General features: G+C 45.7%; 1 protein-coding gene across 2 annotated transcripts in view; it reads right to left on the bottom strand.

Moving 5' to 3' along the window:
• The window catches only part of syt1a (synaptotagmin Ia), a 481,231-nt gene that overhangs the window by 276,978 nt on the left and 188,339 nt on the right, over window positions 1-15,914 (bottom strand). For both annotated transcript variants that reach the window (XM_052030629.1, XM_052030628.1), the window contains exon 2: window positions 2,250-2,289. The gene's annotated coding sequence lies outside the window, so the exon portion shown is untranslated. The remainder of the gene's footprint in view (window positions 1-2,249; window positions 2,290-15,914) is intronic.

Genomic DNA, 15,914 nt, shown 5'->3' with positions numbered 1-15,914 from the left:
ACTATTGAACCGTTCCCTTATACAATGAGATGGACTATGACCTCACGATTTATCTTGTTGTGACTTCGCACCTTATTGCGCTGCACTTCCTCTGCAGCTCTGACACTTTGTACTGTTATTATTTTTTTACCTGTGCTACATCAGTGCACTCTGTACTGACTCAATGTAACTGCACTGTGTAATGAATTGACCTGTACGATCGGTTTGTAAGACAAGCTTTTCACTGCACCACAGTACAAGAGACAATAATAAACCAATACCAATACCAGGGTGTAGGGTCACAATTCTCTCTGAGGATATGAAAACAAGGGAGTGAGATCCAGGCTTTATGAGCTATTCCCGTCAATACGCCCACACTGTTTACTAAGGGATGTGGACAGGACGGGGGAGATTTAGTACAGTGGGAGTGGTAGTGACCAAACATGGAATGAAGAGGACTAGAAAAAAGTATTGGGGGAGGAAGAATGAGGAGGAAAGAACAGAGAACAGAGAACATTACAGCACAGTACAGGCCCTTCAGCCCACAATGTTGTGCCGACATTTTATCCTGCTCTAAGATCTGTCTAACCCTTCCCTCCCACATAGCCCTCCATTTCTCTATCATTCATGTGTCTATCTAAGAGTCTCTTAAATGTCCCTAATGTATCTTCCCCCCACAACCTCTGCCGGCAGTGCGTTCCACGCACCCACCACTCTCTGTGTAAAAAAACTTACCCCTGACAATCCCCTTATATCTTCCTCCAACCACCTTAAAATTATGCCCCCTTGTGTTAGCCATTGTTGGCCTGGGAAAAAGCTCTGACTGTCTCTGAAAGGTAACTACTAATTTATGTTTTTCTTGTGAACACTGCTTATCTGATGCTATGTGCCTATGGTGCTGCTGCAAGTAAGATTTTCATTGCACCTGTGTGTACATGTACTTGTGCATGTGACAATAAACTCGACCTGACTTTACCAGTAGCAAGTGTGAGCTGGAATGCGCACCTGAAATGGAAGTAGACACAAATGGAGCTCTCAAAAGGGAATCAGATCAGCATTTGGAATAGATAGAGTATAGGTGGAGCAGGGGCATAGATAGAGTAGACAGCCAGTGTCTTTTTCCCAGGGTTGAAATGTCTAGTACCAGAGGGCATGTATTTAAGGTGAGAGGGGAAAAGTACAGAGGAGATGTGCGGGGCAAGTTTTTTTACACAGAAGGTGGTGGGTGCCTGGAATGCATTGCCTGGGGTAGTGGCGGAGGCAGATAGCATAGGAGGGTTTAAGAGACTCTTAGATAGGCACCTGAATATGCAGAAAAGGGAGGGATATGGTCGATGTGCGGGGAAGAGGGATCAGATCAGATTAATTAGTAGTCATTGGTTTAATTAGTTCGGCACAACCTCATGGGCCGAAGGGCCTGTCCTGTGCTATACTGTTCTATGTTCTATATGTGAGAGGAATTACTTGCAGGGCTGTAAAGGAAGTGTATGGGGTAGTAAGACTAATGTGAGTGCACAGGTAGATGGGCCGAATTGCCACTCTTGCTTCTGTGTCACGTATTACTATGAGGTGAGCAGCAACAGCAGCGCCTTGGTGAGTTGACAGTGGAGTAGTAAGTCCCATGTTCAAACACTGGCAATGAGACAAGCTCTGTGGTAGGGAGTGAGAGCCAGAGACATGCTGAGAGTGAGAGATTCCCACTTCTCCAACACACGTTCCCTACTTATTAGATCTCCCGTTGGAAAATCTGGATCACCCATCAAGAACCGACGAGGATTTATCATGGGATTGTATGGATACAGAGCCCACAAAAAGGCTATTTGGCCCCATCAGCCCATGCCTCAAACCTCCTCCCATCTGAGTTCATCAGCGTGACCCTCTATTCACTTCTCCTTCATGACATTGCCCATCTTCCTATCAAGCGCAGGCACACTAATCACCTCCAGCACTCCCTGTGGGAGCGAGTTCCACACTGAAACATCCTCTACACATTGAAGATATAAGTTCTCCAGAGCCATAAACGGGGCAATTATCTACACCGGTGTAAATGATCTGAAAGGAAAATGGCAGCAGATTGAAGGGAACTTTCCAATGGGAATGGGAATTGTATAGCTGAAAGGGAAATTCTGTGGGTTGATGGACTGAGAAGATGAGGGAAAGACTTGACAGGCTCGAAAAATAGACCAGATATCCTCCATCAACCTATGCTGTATTCCAACCAAAGCCTTTTGGAAAACTTGCAAATATAAGATGATCAATGGTCTACTTACAGTGGTGTCTTCAGCACTTCTATCTTCTGTTCACTCTAGCCTATCAAAAACAATAAAAAAAAAATTTTTAATACTTATGCAAAGAACAGGGGTTTTCTTCTTGTGTTGAGGGATTGAGAAGAGGAAACGTTTGTCACTCAGAGGATGATGAATCTTTCAAATTCTCTACACTGATAGGCTGTTGAGACTTAATCATCGTGTTCATTCAGACACCAGAGACTGCAGATGCTGAAATCTGGAGCAAGACACAAAACTGCTGGAAGAACTCAGCGGGTCATGACGGACAAGAAAGCACACGAGTGCCTCCACTTCCTCAGGAGGATAAGGAAATTTGGCATGTCCCCGATGACTCTTATCAATTTTTACAGATGCACCATAGAAAGCATCCTATCTGGATGCATCACTGCTCTGCCCAAGACCACAAGAAATTTCAGAGAGTTGTAGACACAGCCCAGTCCATCAGGAAAACCAGCCTCCACCCCCCCCCCCCCATTGACTGCGTCTGCACTTCTCGCTGCCTTGGTGAAGCAGCCAACATAATCAAAGACCCCTCCCACCCCAGTCATTCTCACTTCTCCCCCCCTCCCGTCGGGCAGAAGATACAACAGCTTGAGATCTCCAACCACCAGGCTAAGGACAGCTTCTATCCTGCTGTAAAGCTTTTGAATGGATCTCTTACATGATAAAGACGAACTCCTGATCTCCCAATCTACCTCGCTGTGGCCCTTGCACTTTGTTTGTCTACCTGCACTGCACTTTCTCTGTAACTGCAACACTATAATTCTGCATTCTGTTTTCCTTTTTATTACCTTGATGTACTTATGTTTGAAACGATCTGCTTGGATGGCACGCAAAACAAAGCTTTTCCCTCTACCTCAGTAAATATGACAATAATAAACCTATTACTAATTACAAATTACCAGGCAGCATCTGTGGAAGCACAGAGATAGTGGACATTTCAGGTTGAGACCCTGCATCAGTTCGGAGGGTGTAAAGGCAATACGAAGATAAGATAAGATTTCTTTATTAGTCACATGTACATCAAAACACACAATGAAATGCATCTTTTGCGTAGAGTGTTCTGGGGGTGGCCCACAAGTGTCGCCACGCTTCCGGCGCCAACATATCATGCCCACAACTCCCTAACCCGTACGTCTTTGGAATGTGGGAGGGAACCGGAGCACCCGGAGGAAACCCACGCAGACACGGGGAGACCGTACAAACTCCTTACAGACAGCGGCCGGAATTGAACTCGGGTCGCTGGCGCTGTAATAGCGTTACGCCAACCGCTACACTACCATGGGGAAGGAGCTGGCAAGTGATAGGTGGATCCCAGTGAGGAGGAGGTTGATGAGCAGAGGGACCCAAGTGGGGGGAGGGAGGGGTGAAGATAGTGACAGAGGCTGGGAGGTGATAGGTGGAGGCTGCAGATGGTGGGGTCTGATAGGGAAGAAAGTGGAACCAGATAGGGGGTGGATGCTGGACAAATGGATCATAAACAGAAGTCAATACATTTCTGGATATTGGGGGAATTCAAAGGATATGGAGAACGGCATTGAGCTGGAAGATCAGCCATTAATGATGATGGCTGAGTATCCTTTAGAGTCCGAGCAGCCTTTGCCTGCTCCTACTCATATCCTTATATTGTGTTCACTGGTTGGTTGTGGAGTTTGGAAGATAACCAAATATCCCACTTGTGTTCCCATAAGGCTAAGTAGATCTCCACTCCAATTGAATCTCCACTAGGACCTGGTCTATCAATACCTTGTGGCATTGATGTAGTGGATCTCAATCCTGAGGACTTCAGGTGAGGTTCAGTGAGAAACTAGGGTTACATCGAATTGAAGTAAAGACAAAGAAATTGCTATAAGTACTCAGCGGTTAGTCAGCATCTGTGGAGAGAGAAACAAGAGTCGACATGTCAGGGTGATGACCTTTCATGAAAACTTGCAGCAGTTAAGGAGTTTAAAGGTGCAAAAGGACGGGCCCAACAATTTGCACAACTGCCTCACTCTCCGAGCGACTGAGGTTCAATCCTGACCTCAGGTGCTGTCTGTGTGGAGTTTGCATGTTCTCCCTGTGACCGTGTGGGTTTCCCCCCGGGTGCTAGGGTTCCACATGCTGATGTTAATTACCCCTTAATGAAGCTAAGTGGACAATCAAAGGGGAATTGATGGAGTAAGTTGCAGAGCTACAGGATGCTGCCTGGATTAGAGGGCCTGTGCTATAAGGAGAGGTTGGACAGACTTGGATTGTTTTCTCTGGAGCGGTGAGGCTGAGGGGTGATCTGATAGAGGTTTATAAGATTATGAGAGGCATAGATAGAGTAGACAGCTGTTATCTTTCTCCCAGGGTAGAAATGTCTAATAGGCACGGTAGTGTAGCGGTTAGCATAACGCTATTACAGCACCAGCAACCCAGGTTCAATTCCCGCCGCTGTCTGTAAGGAGTTTGTACGTTCTCCCCGTGTCTGCGTGGGTTCCCTCCGGGTGCTCCAGTTTCCTCCCAAATTCCAAAGACGTACGGTTAGGAAGTTGTGGGTGTGCTATGTTGGCACTAGAAGCGTGGCAACACTTGCGGGCTGCCCCCAGCACACCCCACGCAAAAGATGCATTTCACTGTGTGTTTCAATGTACATGGGACTAATAAAGAAATCTTATCTTAGTAGAGAACAGGCACAAAGTGCCAAATGGACTTCTCCTGCTTCTACTTCCCATGATAATGGAAACATTGAGACAATAGCATCACAAAGAGAAATATGGTTTTACTTAAAGGAAACAGGGACATATATAAGATTTTAAATACATTTTAAGAAGTACGTGTGGGAGATTTACAGCTGCCACTCTGTACTGAGCATCAGTTCTCCACCCTACCCCTCTCCATCTCACCACGTCCTTCTAATCAGCTTCCCCTTATCGACCTCCCCAGTTTAAACACTTCACGTCAATACAAAATTCTAATTGCCTGTAATTACACTTGGCAGAATTTCAGTTTTATTTTTCAATAATTTCAACAGACAATATTGATATTTATTATTACCTGTATGAATTTTCAGGATTGTGCAAAGGGGAAACAATTTGTCAGTGACAGTTTGACACTAAAAGCTTCATATGAACACTTGTCAGTGTTTAAAAATATCCACTCCCTTCACCACGGGTATACTGTGGCTCCAGTGTGCACCATCGACAAAACGCATGCATTTACTCAGTCAGGCTACACCACAGCACTTCCCAAACACATGACCTCCACCGCCAAGGAGGACGAGGGCAGCACCTGCAGGCCCCCCTCCAAATCGTGCACCCTTCTGACTTGCAATATATCACCAGTCCTTCTCAAGGGCAATTTGGAACAAACAGTAAGTGCTGGCACTCAGATCCTGAAAATGAACACATAAAGATATAAATACTCACAAATCCATAACATGGATCACACCTGCTCTAAATCACCGTGCTCAATTGACAATTACATCAGAAAGATCTGAAAAATATAAATACGACCTTCGCAGATTACCTCCTCCATCTCAGAGGATTCTCTAATCATCAATGGGTTAGTGAGTTCCAATTGTTAACAATGAAGTATCTTTTTGATTGACCTTTGAGTAATAAGTGAAATCAACATTTATCAATGTTGCTTCATAGAGATCACCACAACACAGATCGAGGCGACTCAGCTCGCTGCGTCCACCTCTGTCCCTAAGTGGATATTAGGTTAATCCCATCTCATGGCTCTTATTTCCCTCTTCCTCTTTATACCGACTATCTCCCCTCTTTCTTTCCAGTCCTGCTGAAGGTTCTCGACCTGAAACGTCCACTTTCCATTTCCCTCCATAGATGCTGCCTGACCCGTTGAGTTCCTCCAGCATCTTGTGTGTTGGTCCCAGCTTTGAATCCATAGCCCTGCAGGTCATGGCTCTCCAATTACTCCTCCAGGTACTGCTTAAACGGAGAGGGTTTCCGCCTCCATCAACTTCTCAAGGAGCAACTTCTAGACCCCCACTGCATGTTAGTGAAATAATTTTTCTCAAATCCTTCTAAAGATTAACTTCAATCTGAGGGGACACCTAATAGAAGCCTATAAAAATTATGAGAGGTATAGATAGACAGTCAGAATCTTTTTACCTGGGTAGGAAATGTCAAGTACTAGAGGACATAGCTTTAAGGTGAGAGCAGGGAAAGTTTAAAGGAGATGTGCGGGGCAAGTTGTTTTACACAGAGGGCGGCGGGTGCCTGGAACGGGCAGCCAGGGGTGGTGGTGGAGGCAGATATGATAGAGGCATTTAAGAAGCTGTTAGACAGACACATGAATATGCAGGGAATGGAGGGATGTGGATCATATTCAGGCAGGAGGGATTAGGTTAATGTGGCATCGTGTTCGGTGCAGACATGATGGGCTGAAGGACCTGTTCCTGTGCTGTACTGTTCTATGTTCTATGTATTTGCCTAGTAACTGCGCTAGGACCTTCTCATTTGCCCTTTTGAAGACTTTCCTAATTTGGAACACTTCAATCAAACCTCCTCTCAATTTCCATTGTTCCACAGAGGAGAATGCCAGCTTAGACAGTCTCACGTCATTCCATCTCTGGGAGCAGACTTGGAAATTTAAGTGACTGAACTAGCAGCCAGAAGTTTAGACCACTGATTCCTAGGAAATGAGTTGAATCCATCATTACAGCTGAGGAAGCTGAATCAGTAACCGACTAAATGCCAACGAAAGTCAAAAAACTGCAGATGCTGGAAGTTTGCAATAAGTAAAACAAAAAATGTTGGAAATACTCAGCAGGTCAGGCAGCATCTGTGGAAGGAGAAAGTGCTATTGTTTCAGGTTTCTGCTCCTTTCTCTGTTCCTTTGCCAAGACTGCAAAAAACTGCAGAGAGTTGTGGACACAGTCAACACATCACAGAAACCAGCCTCCCCTCCATGGACTCTTGTCTATACTTCTCGCTGCCTCGGTAAAACAGCCAACATAATCAAAGACCCCACCCACCCCGGAAATTCTCTCTTCTAACCCCTCCCATCAGGCAGAAGATACAAAAACCTGAAAGCACGTACCACCAGGCTCAAGGACAGCTTCTATCCCACTGTTATAAGACTATTGAACAGTCCCCTAGAACAATAAGATGGATTCTTAACCTCACAATCTACCTTGTTATGACCTTGCACCTTATTGTCTGCCTGCACTGCACTTTCTCTGTAACTGTAACACTTTATTCTGCATTCTGTTATTACTTTCCCTTGTACTACCTCAATGCACTGACGTGATGAAATGATCTGTATGGATGGCACGCAAAACAAAGTTTTTCACTGTACCTCGCGACAATAATAAAATAATTTACCAATTCTCCACTTCCAATAGTTGAAAAGGCCCATCTAGTTCACTGGGAAATCTGCCATTCTGAACCAATCTAGCCTATATGTGACTCCAGACCCACCAATGGTGGCGACTTTTAATTGCCTCTTCAAGAGCTATTGGGGATGGAAATAAATATCAGCAGTGCCGGCAATATCCACATCCTGTGGGCAAATAATACAAAAAAAACTCTCTGCATTGCAACTAGATTCTAATGGGCCAAACAGATCATTAATTCTTCTCTTTCTTTGAAGTGGAGAAATGAAAAACTCACTCCAAAGTTGCTGTGCTATTAGTAAGCACTGAAGATAGGAAGAGACGCAGTTGCCAAAGGATGTCGCAGTAAGAAGCTGATAGATGCATTTCCAACTGTGTACAACCATATGGAGAGCTAATTCTGAGAGGGAGACTGTGCCTGTGTGAAGAGAGATGGGAAAGAGTGCCAGGCGAGTTTTGATTGGTGCCTCAGAGACTGAGCTGATATTTCTGAGGAAGTTCTGCATACCGTGCCTTGGGCAAGACCTAAAAGTCCCCTGACTCGTCTACAGGTTCATTAGGAAGATCCCAAAATACTAATTGAAGCATTCTCCAGCTGCCTGGGTGTAAACCAACTCCAGTGGATGTCACACAGCTGGCTTTTTTCCTCACTATTAATGCTGTGTTGCACGCAGAACGAACGGTCATTTCAATCATCGAACACAGGCTCTGTATTTCAAAGCAACTCCTTTTATATGGAAGGCTTTGGGGGGTTTTTCTGAGATAGGATGCTTTGTGATACCTTTTTTTTTCCTCAACAGGACACCCACACAGCTGTGATACTTGGACGGAAACACAAAAGAATAAGCAGGTTGTGCCGAATACCATCAGAATGAGAGGTGACATGATTGAAACATATAAGACAATAAGACAGCAAGATATAGGAGCAGAATTAGGCTATTCTGCCCATCGACTCTGCTCCTCCATTCAATCATGGCTGATTTTTTTCAACCACGTTCTCCCCGCCTTCTCCCAGTAACCCCTAACCCCCTCACCATTCAAGAACTTATCAATCTCTGCCTTAAATGCACCCAATGACTTGGCCTCCACAGCCGTCTGTGGCAACGAATTCCACAAATTCACCACCCTCTTGGCTGAAGAAATTCCTCCTCATCTCAGTTTTAAAGGGATGTCCCTTTATGCCCTCGGATCCTAGGCTCTCCTACTAATGGAAACACCCTCTTCACGTCCACTCTATCCAGGCCTTTCAGTATCCGGTAGGCTTCAATGAGAATCCCCCCTCATCCTTCTGAACTCCATTGAGTACAGGCCCAGAACCATCAAACACTCCTCGTGTTAACCCTTTCATTCCTGGGATCGTTCTCGTAAACCTCCTCCGGACCCTCTCCAATGCCAGCACATCCTTCCCCAGATATGGGCCCAAAACTGCTCACAATGCTCCAAATGTGATCTGACCAATGCTTATAAAGCCTCAGCTTTATCCTTGCTTTTATATTCTAGTCCATTTTGGAGGATGTTTCCCTTGTGGGGAAATTAAAATTAGGGGGTAAAGTTTCAGAATTATGGGTTGGCCACGTAAGATGGAGCTGAGAAGGAATGTCTTTACACAGAAGATGGTTTATCTTTGGAATTCTTTTACACCAGAGAGTTTGAGGCTGAACCAAATTAGGTACATTGAAGGCTGATGGATTATAATATTGGGAAGTTAAAAGTTCAGGGGATTAGCCAGGAGAGTGAAATCAGATCAGATCCTAGAGACATAGGTTAATGGCAAAAGAGGCAAAGGGGATTTTACGGGTATGTGTGAGAGACAGATAAGTTGCACAGATAATGGGAAAGAGGGAAGGGGGCTGACAGGGCAGGCACGGTAGTGTAGCGGTTAGCGTAACGCTATTACAGCGCCAGAGACCCAGGTTCAAATCCCGCCACTGTCTGTAAGGAGTTTGTACGTTCTCCCCGTGACTGAGTGGGTTTCCTCCGGTGCTCCGGTTTCCTCCCACATTCCAAAGACGTACGGGTTAGGAAGTTGTGGGCATGCTATGTTGGCACCCGAAGCGTGGCGACACGTGCGGGCTGCCCCCAGAACACTCTATGCAAAGACGCATTTCACTGTGCCTTCCGATGTACATGTGACTATAAAGAAATCTTATCCTCTGACAGTTCCTTCCTAAACTGACAAACAAAGAGAGGTGGACCTCTCTCCCTGCACACCCCTAAACCCAAGCAACAGGAACAAACACAATAAATGATGGAAGATTCAGTCGGCTTCAGTTTTGTTATAAACTTCTTCCCTGGAATTAAAGTAAAAATTAGCTCTTTTGTTTGCTTGTCAGTTGTGCTGATTTGGTGTGGATGGTGCACAATTCAGAGCTGCGGTACGTGGATCTCTGGGAAGGTGTTGGCCTTTGCAGTCATCACTGCTCACTGGGTACTGATCCAAGAACAATAACATACAGCTGGTGGATTTAAGGAGACAGGTTGGGGGTTTCAAATCCCTCAGGGTTAGGCTGCGTAGCAAGGAAATAGCAAATCAACTCTTTATCGTCTTTCATCCAAAGGCTTAATATGAAGCAGCAACCTGTCCAAAGTGACAAATGCACAACGAAGCATCTATTTATCGTGTTATTTTTAGATATACTTGTAAACTCAGTTTGCTCCTTAAGCGTTGCCATGACGATCGTCTTGATTTACAAAAGGCAGCAACTAATGGGGTATTATCTAGGTGGGAAAGGACTTCAGACTGATTTACTGAGAGGCACCACATGGTCGTGATGTGGCTAAAAACCCACAGATCAAAGCTCTGACTTATTTTTAAAACTTCAGGCAATCAACGTCGAGTAACCCCGCTGCAGTCCCGGTGATCTATCCTCACGCATTCTCGAGCTGTGGGCAGAGGAATAAGGAAGGTTCAGGGGAGACGATCTGTGTTAAAAACAATGCAATGGACCATACTCTGCTGTCTAATTTCCATCGGGGTCTACCTGGTCGTTCCCCACTAACACTGATCTCCACTGGCTCCCAAGGCCTCCATTTTTAAATTCTTGCTTTCATATTAATAGAACATAGAACAGTGCAGCACAATGCAGGCCCTTTGGCCTACCATGTTGTGCCGACCTTTAAACCTCGCCTAAGATTATCTAACCCCTTCCTCCCCCATATCCCTCTATTTTCAATTCCTCCATATGCTTATCTAGTAATCTCTTGAATTTGACCAATGTACCTGCCTCCACCACCACCCCAGGCAGCGCATTCCATGCCCCAACCACTCTCTGGGTAAAAAACCTTCCTCTGATATCTCCCTTGAACTTCCCACCCATTACTTTAAAGCCATGCCCTCTTGTATTGAGCATTGGTGCCCTGGGAAAGAGGCGCTGGCTGTCCACTCTATCTATTCCTCTTAATATTTTGTACACCTCTATCATGTCTCCTCTCATCCTCCCTCTCTCCAAAGAGTAAAGCCCAAGCTCCCTTAGTCTCTCCTCATAATGCATACTCTCTAAACCAGGCAGCGTCCTGGTAAATCTCCTCTGCACCCTTTCCGACGCTTCCACATCCTTCCTATAATGAGGCGACCAGAACTGGACATAGTACTCCAAGTGTGGTCTAACCAATTCGCTCCAAGCTCTCACTGTCTATCTCTCCTCCAGCTGAAGTACCTTCCAAAAGTCCAGTGTTCCTCTGGGCTTGCACCCCGTCCTAATTAATTTCTCTGTCACTGGTGGCCGCACCTTCAGCTATAAAGGTCCTGAGCTCCAGAATCACCTCCCTAAACCTCTCCACTTCTCCATCTTCCTTTGAGGTGCTCTGTATAAGCCAACTCTTCCAGAGAGCTTTAGGTCATCTGTTGGATGTGATAATATTCTTTGGTTTGCAACGCTCTCGTAAAATGCCCTGGGGTAGTTTTCGTGATTGAAAATGTTATTGAAATGGAGCCATACAGATGGACAGCAAATAAACAGGCCCTTCAACCCACCACATGCTGACCACCACACAGCCTTTTACATTTATCCCATTTTATTCTCCCCCACATCCCCATCAACTCTCCCCCATTCTCCTACCACTGACCCACACACTAGGTCCAATTTACAGCGGCCAATTAACCCGCCAAACTGCACGTCTTTGGGATGTGGGAGACATGATAGAGGTGTACGAAACATTGAGGAATAGATAGAGTGACAGCCAGCGCCTTTTTCCCAGGGCACCAATGCTCAATACAAGAGGGCATGGCTTTAAGGCAACGGGTGGGAAGTTCAAGGGAGATATCAGAGGGAGGTTTTTTACCCAGAGAGTGGTTGGTGCATGGAATGTGCTGCCTGGGGTGGTGGTGGAGGCTGATATGTTGGTCAAGTTCAAGAGATTGTTAGATAAGCATATGGAGGAATTTAAAATAGAGGGATATGTGGGAGGAAGGGGTTAGATAGCCTTGGATGTGGTTTGAAGGTAGCACAACATGGTGAGTCAAAGGGCCTGTATGGTGCTGTATTGTTCTATGGTTCTATGGAAACTGGAGCACCCGGGGTGAAACCCACGCAGTCACAGGGAGAATGTGCAAACACCACACAGACAGCGTCCGAGGTCAGGATTGAACCTGGGTCTCCGGCGCTGTGAGGCAGGGGCTCTATCCGCTGTACCACCGGGCCACCCCATGTGGAACTCGACACTCTTACAATTTATGGATTCCCTCGGGAGAGTCTTTTGCTTAAATAAAGCGTTCGCTGAAACAGAGTGATGTTCCTCAGCTGGGAAAACCCCAAGGACAGCAGAACTACACGTACTGCATTCTTCATCAAATCCCATCAGTTTCATTACCTTCAAAGCACAGTGGTACAGCGGGTAGAGCCACTGCCCCACAGCTCCAGAGACCCAGGTTCGATCCCAACGTTGGGTGCTGTCTGTGTGGAGTTTGCACGTTCTCCCTGTGACTGTGTGAGTTTCCCCCGGGTGCTCCAGTTTCCTCCCACATCCCACAGTAGGTTAACTGGCCACTGTAAATTGTCCCTTGTGTGTGGTTGATGGGAATGTGGGGAGAATAAAATGGGATCAGTGTAAAGGGTCGGCATGGACTCAGTGGGCTGAAGGGCCCGTTTCTGAGCTGCGTGACTCTACGCGTCAACAACAACAGGGATTTATACAGCTCTGCTGAAAAGGACTTAAAGTGAAGGCCAAAAGATTTGTAGGTAACGTCTTAAAGCAGCATGTAGTTATGATCTGGGGTGTGAGGCCAGGAAGTCCTGTGGAATACAGGTCCAATTGTGACATTCAAAAGGGAACTCTATAAATAGTTGAAGGCACAAAGCTTGCAGACTGGGCAAATGGGACTGGCTGGATGACCCTACAAAGAGCTGGCACAGATAGAATGGGCTGGAGGGCCTCCATCTGTACATTACCGGTTCTACCACCCATCGTGAGCAAAATGAAAGGATCTACGTCTTAACCTCAGGAAGTCCTGAGACATTTTGCAGCTACTGAAGCATCAGATAAGATAAGATTTCTTTATTAGTCACATGTACATCGAAACACACAGTGAAATGCATCTTTTGCATAGAGTGTTCTGGGGGCAGCCCGCAAGTGTCGCCACGCTTCTGGTGCCAACATAGCATGCCCACTACTTCCTAACCCGTACGTCTTTGGAATGTGGGAGGAAACCGGAGCACCTGGAGGAAACCTACGCAGACACGGGAGAATGTACAAACTCTTTACAGACAGCGGCCGGAATTGAACCTGGGTCACTGGCGCTGTAAAGCGTTACACTAACCGCTACACTACTGAGCATGCTTTGAAGTAAGGTTACTGTTATGACGCAGCAGGCTATTAAATAGCACACAGTAAGACTCCAATAAAAACAATGTAAGAATGAGCATAATCTACATATCCTAAACTGGTAATTAGGTTTATCATTGTCACATGTACCGAGGTACAGTGAAAAACTTGTCTTGCATACCGTCCATACAGATCAATTCGTTACAACAGTGCATTGAGGTAGTACCAGGGAAAACAATAACAGAATGCAGAATAAAGTGTAACAGCTACAGAGAAAGTGCAATGCAGGCAGACAATAAGGTGCAAGGCCATGACAAGGTAGATTATGAGGTCAAGAGTCCTTCTTATCGTACTAGGGGACTGTTCAATAGTCTTATAAACAGCAGGGTAGAAGCTGTCCCTTGAGCCTGGTGGTACGTGCTTTCCCTCCAGTATGAGCCAGCTCTTTGTAGTCAGTTTTATTTCCCCTCTCTGCAAATTCTGTGCCTTCAAATATTTATTCTGTTCCCTTGTAAAGGACACAACTCAGTCCGTGTCCCACTTACACTAATCTGATTCTACTCTCCCCACACTTCCAAGAACTCTCTCCAGATCCTATCAGTCACTGACACACTGGGGCAGGAGTCGTGTGAGGGATAACAATTGGTAAGTTAGTTTGTTATTGTCACAAGTACAGAGGTACAGTGAAAAACTTTGTTTTGCCTGCCGTCCATACAGATCAATTCATCACATTAGTGCATTGAGGCAGTACAAGGGAAAACAATAACAGAATGCAGAATAAGGTGTTACAGTTCCAGAGAAAGTGCAGTGCAGGCAGACAATAAGGCACAAGGCCATAATGAGGTAGGTTGTGGGTTCAAGGTTCCTTCTTATCGTACTAGGGGACCGTTCAATAGTTTATAACAGCGGGATAGAAGCTATCCTTGAGTCTGGTGGTACGTGCTTTCAGGCTTTTGTATCTTCTGTCTGATGGGAGAGGGGAGAAGAGCGAATGTCCGGCGTGGGTGGGGTTGTTGATTATGCTGGCTGGTTTACTGAGGCAGTGAGAAGTGTAGACACGGGGAGGGAGGCTGGTGTCTGTGATGTGCTGAGCTGTGTCCACAATTCTCTGCAGTTTCTTGCGGTCCCGGGCAGAGCAGTTGCCATACCAAGCTGTGATGCATCCAGATAGGATGCTTTCTATGGTGCATTGATAAAAGTTGGTGAGTGTCAACAAGGACCAGCACGTGAGGGAGAACACACCCGCTCTTCTCAGGAACATTCGGGTCCTATCCTGCCCTACCTGAAGGGACACAGTAGACTGAGGTCTATTGACTGCCTCTGAAGGACCTTGGCTACAGTTGTACATGGACCAGGTCAGGTAAGAGAGTGCATACTCTGTTCTCTCTAAGAGATGAACAGGTGTGAAGAGTCTCTTCACCAACCTTCCAACGCTCAGTGTTAGCAATAAACAGACTGGGAAATAGGCCGAACTAAAACTAGGATCTTTCAGTATAAGCTGCGCAGCTGGATGTGGCTTTGTTAAACAGGCTTTCACTGTGGTGTCAGACAGGCTTCTTAAGTGGTCTCACAATCCACCCATTGAAACCAAATGAGCTGAAATCAGCCAGGGTCCTGTTCCACACTGATTCACCAACATGATGCAGATTAATCAACTCAATAGATGCGTTTGGTGTAATTTAATCCCCAAGTAATGTTGTAACGAAAATAGAACACTAATTCCCATTTACTCCTGCAGTAAATTTGTTCAAAGTCTTGTGTTCTTGCTTTTGGTTCTAAGCACTCAGTGTTGATGCAGTCAGGGTTGTTTTCCCTGATATAAATGTCCCTCTAATCCAGTGGGATTGCTAAAGACACATTTACACCATGTCTTCAGTCTCAGTGTATTAAACTCATGCCAAGTCTTGCTCACACACACTCTGCCCAGGGCCAGACTTTACCTGATTGATTGACAAGTTACTCTCAAGCCTCCAATCCAAGTTGGATCCAAAGAAGGACCTATGTGATTTTAAAGGTCAATTTGAGACAAATATACAACATGGATCTTTTCTTTCCTGACTGGGATTTAACTGTGTCAGTGGGCAATTAATGGCTTGATTGGTGAAAACACTGAAATATAAACAGAAAATGCTGGAAACACTCAGCAGGTCAGGCAGCGTCCGTGGAGAAAGGAACAGTTCATGTTTCAAGTGTGAAACCCTTCATCAGAACTGAGAAATAGGAAAAACAAGTGAAATATCGAATTGTCCAACCTTAGATAACTCACTCTGTCCGATTGTATCAGGACTGGTTAGCTTTGCAGCCATTCCTCTTCATTTCCTTTTAGTTCTATGTTCTGGCCATCAACAGAGCCTCTACAGGAAGCACACCAGCACCTTTACTTCCTCAGAAGGCTAAGGAAGTTTGGCATGGTCCAAACGACCCCTCACCAATTTTTACCAATGAACCATAGAAAGCATCCTATCCAGATGCATCACAGCTTGGTACAGCAGCTGCTCTGCCCAAGACCGGAAGAAATTGCAGGGACTTGTGGACACAGCCCTGTCTATCACGGAAACCAG

This window comes from Pristis pectinata, chromosome 15 (assembly GCF_009764475.1).
Source record: "Pristis pectinata isolate sPriPec2 chromosome 15, sPriPec2.1.pri, whole genome shotgun sequence".
Taxonomy (NCBI): domain Eukaryota; kingdom Metazoa; phylum Chordata; class Chondrichthyes; order Rhinopristiformes; family Pristidae; genus Pristis; species Pristis pectinata.
The sequence above is the reverse complement of the archived record's forward strand: the minus strand, read 5'-3'. Positions and strand labels throughout refer to the sequence as shown.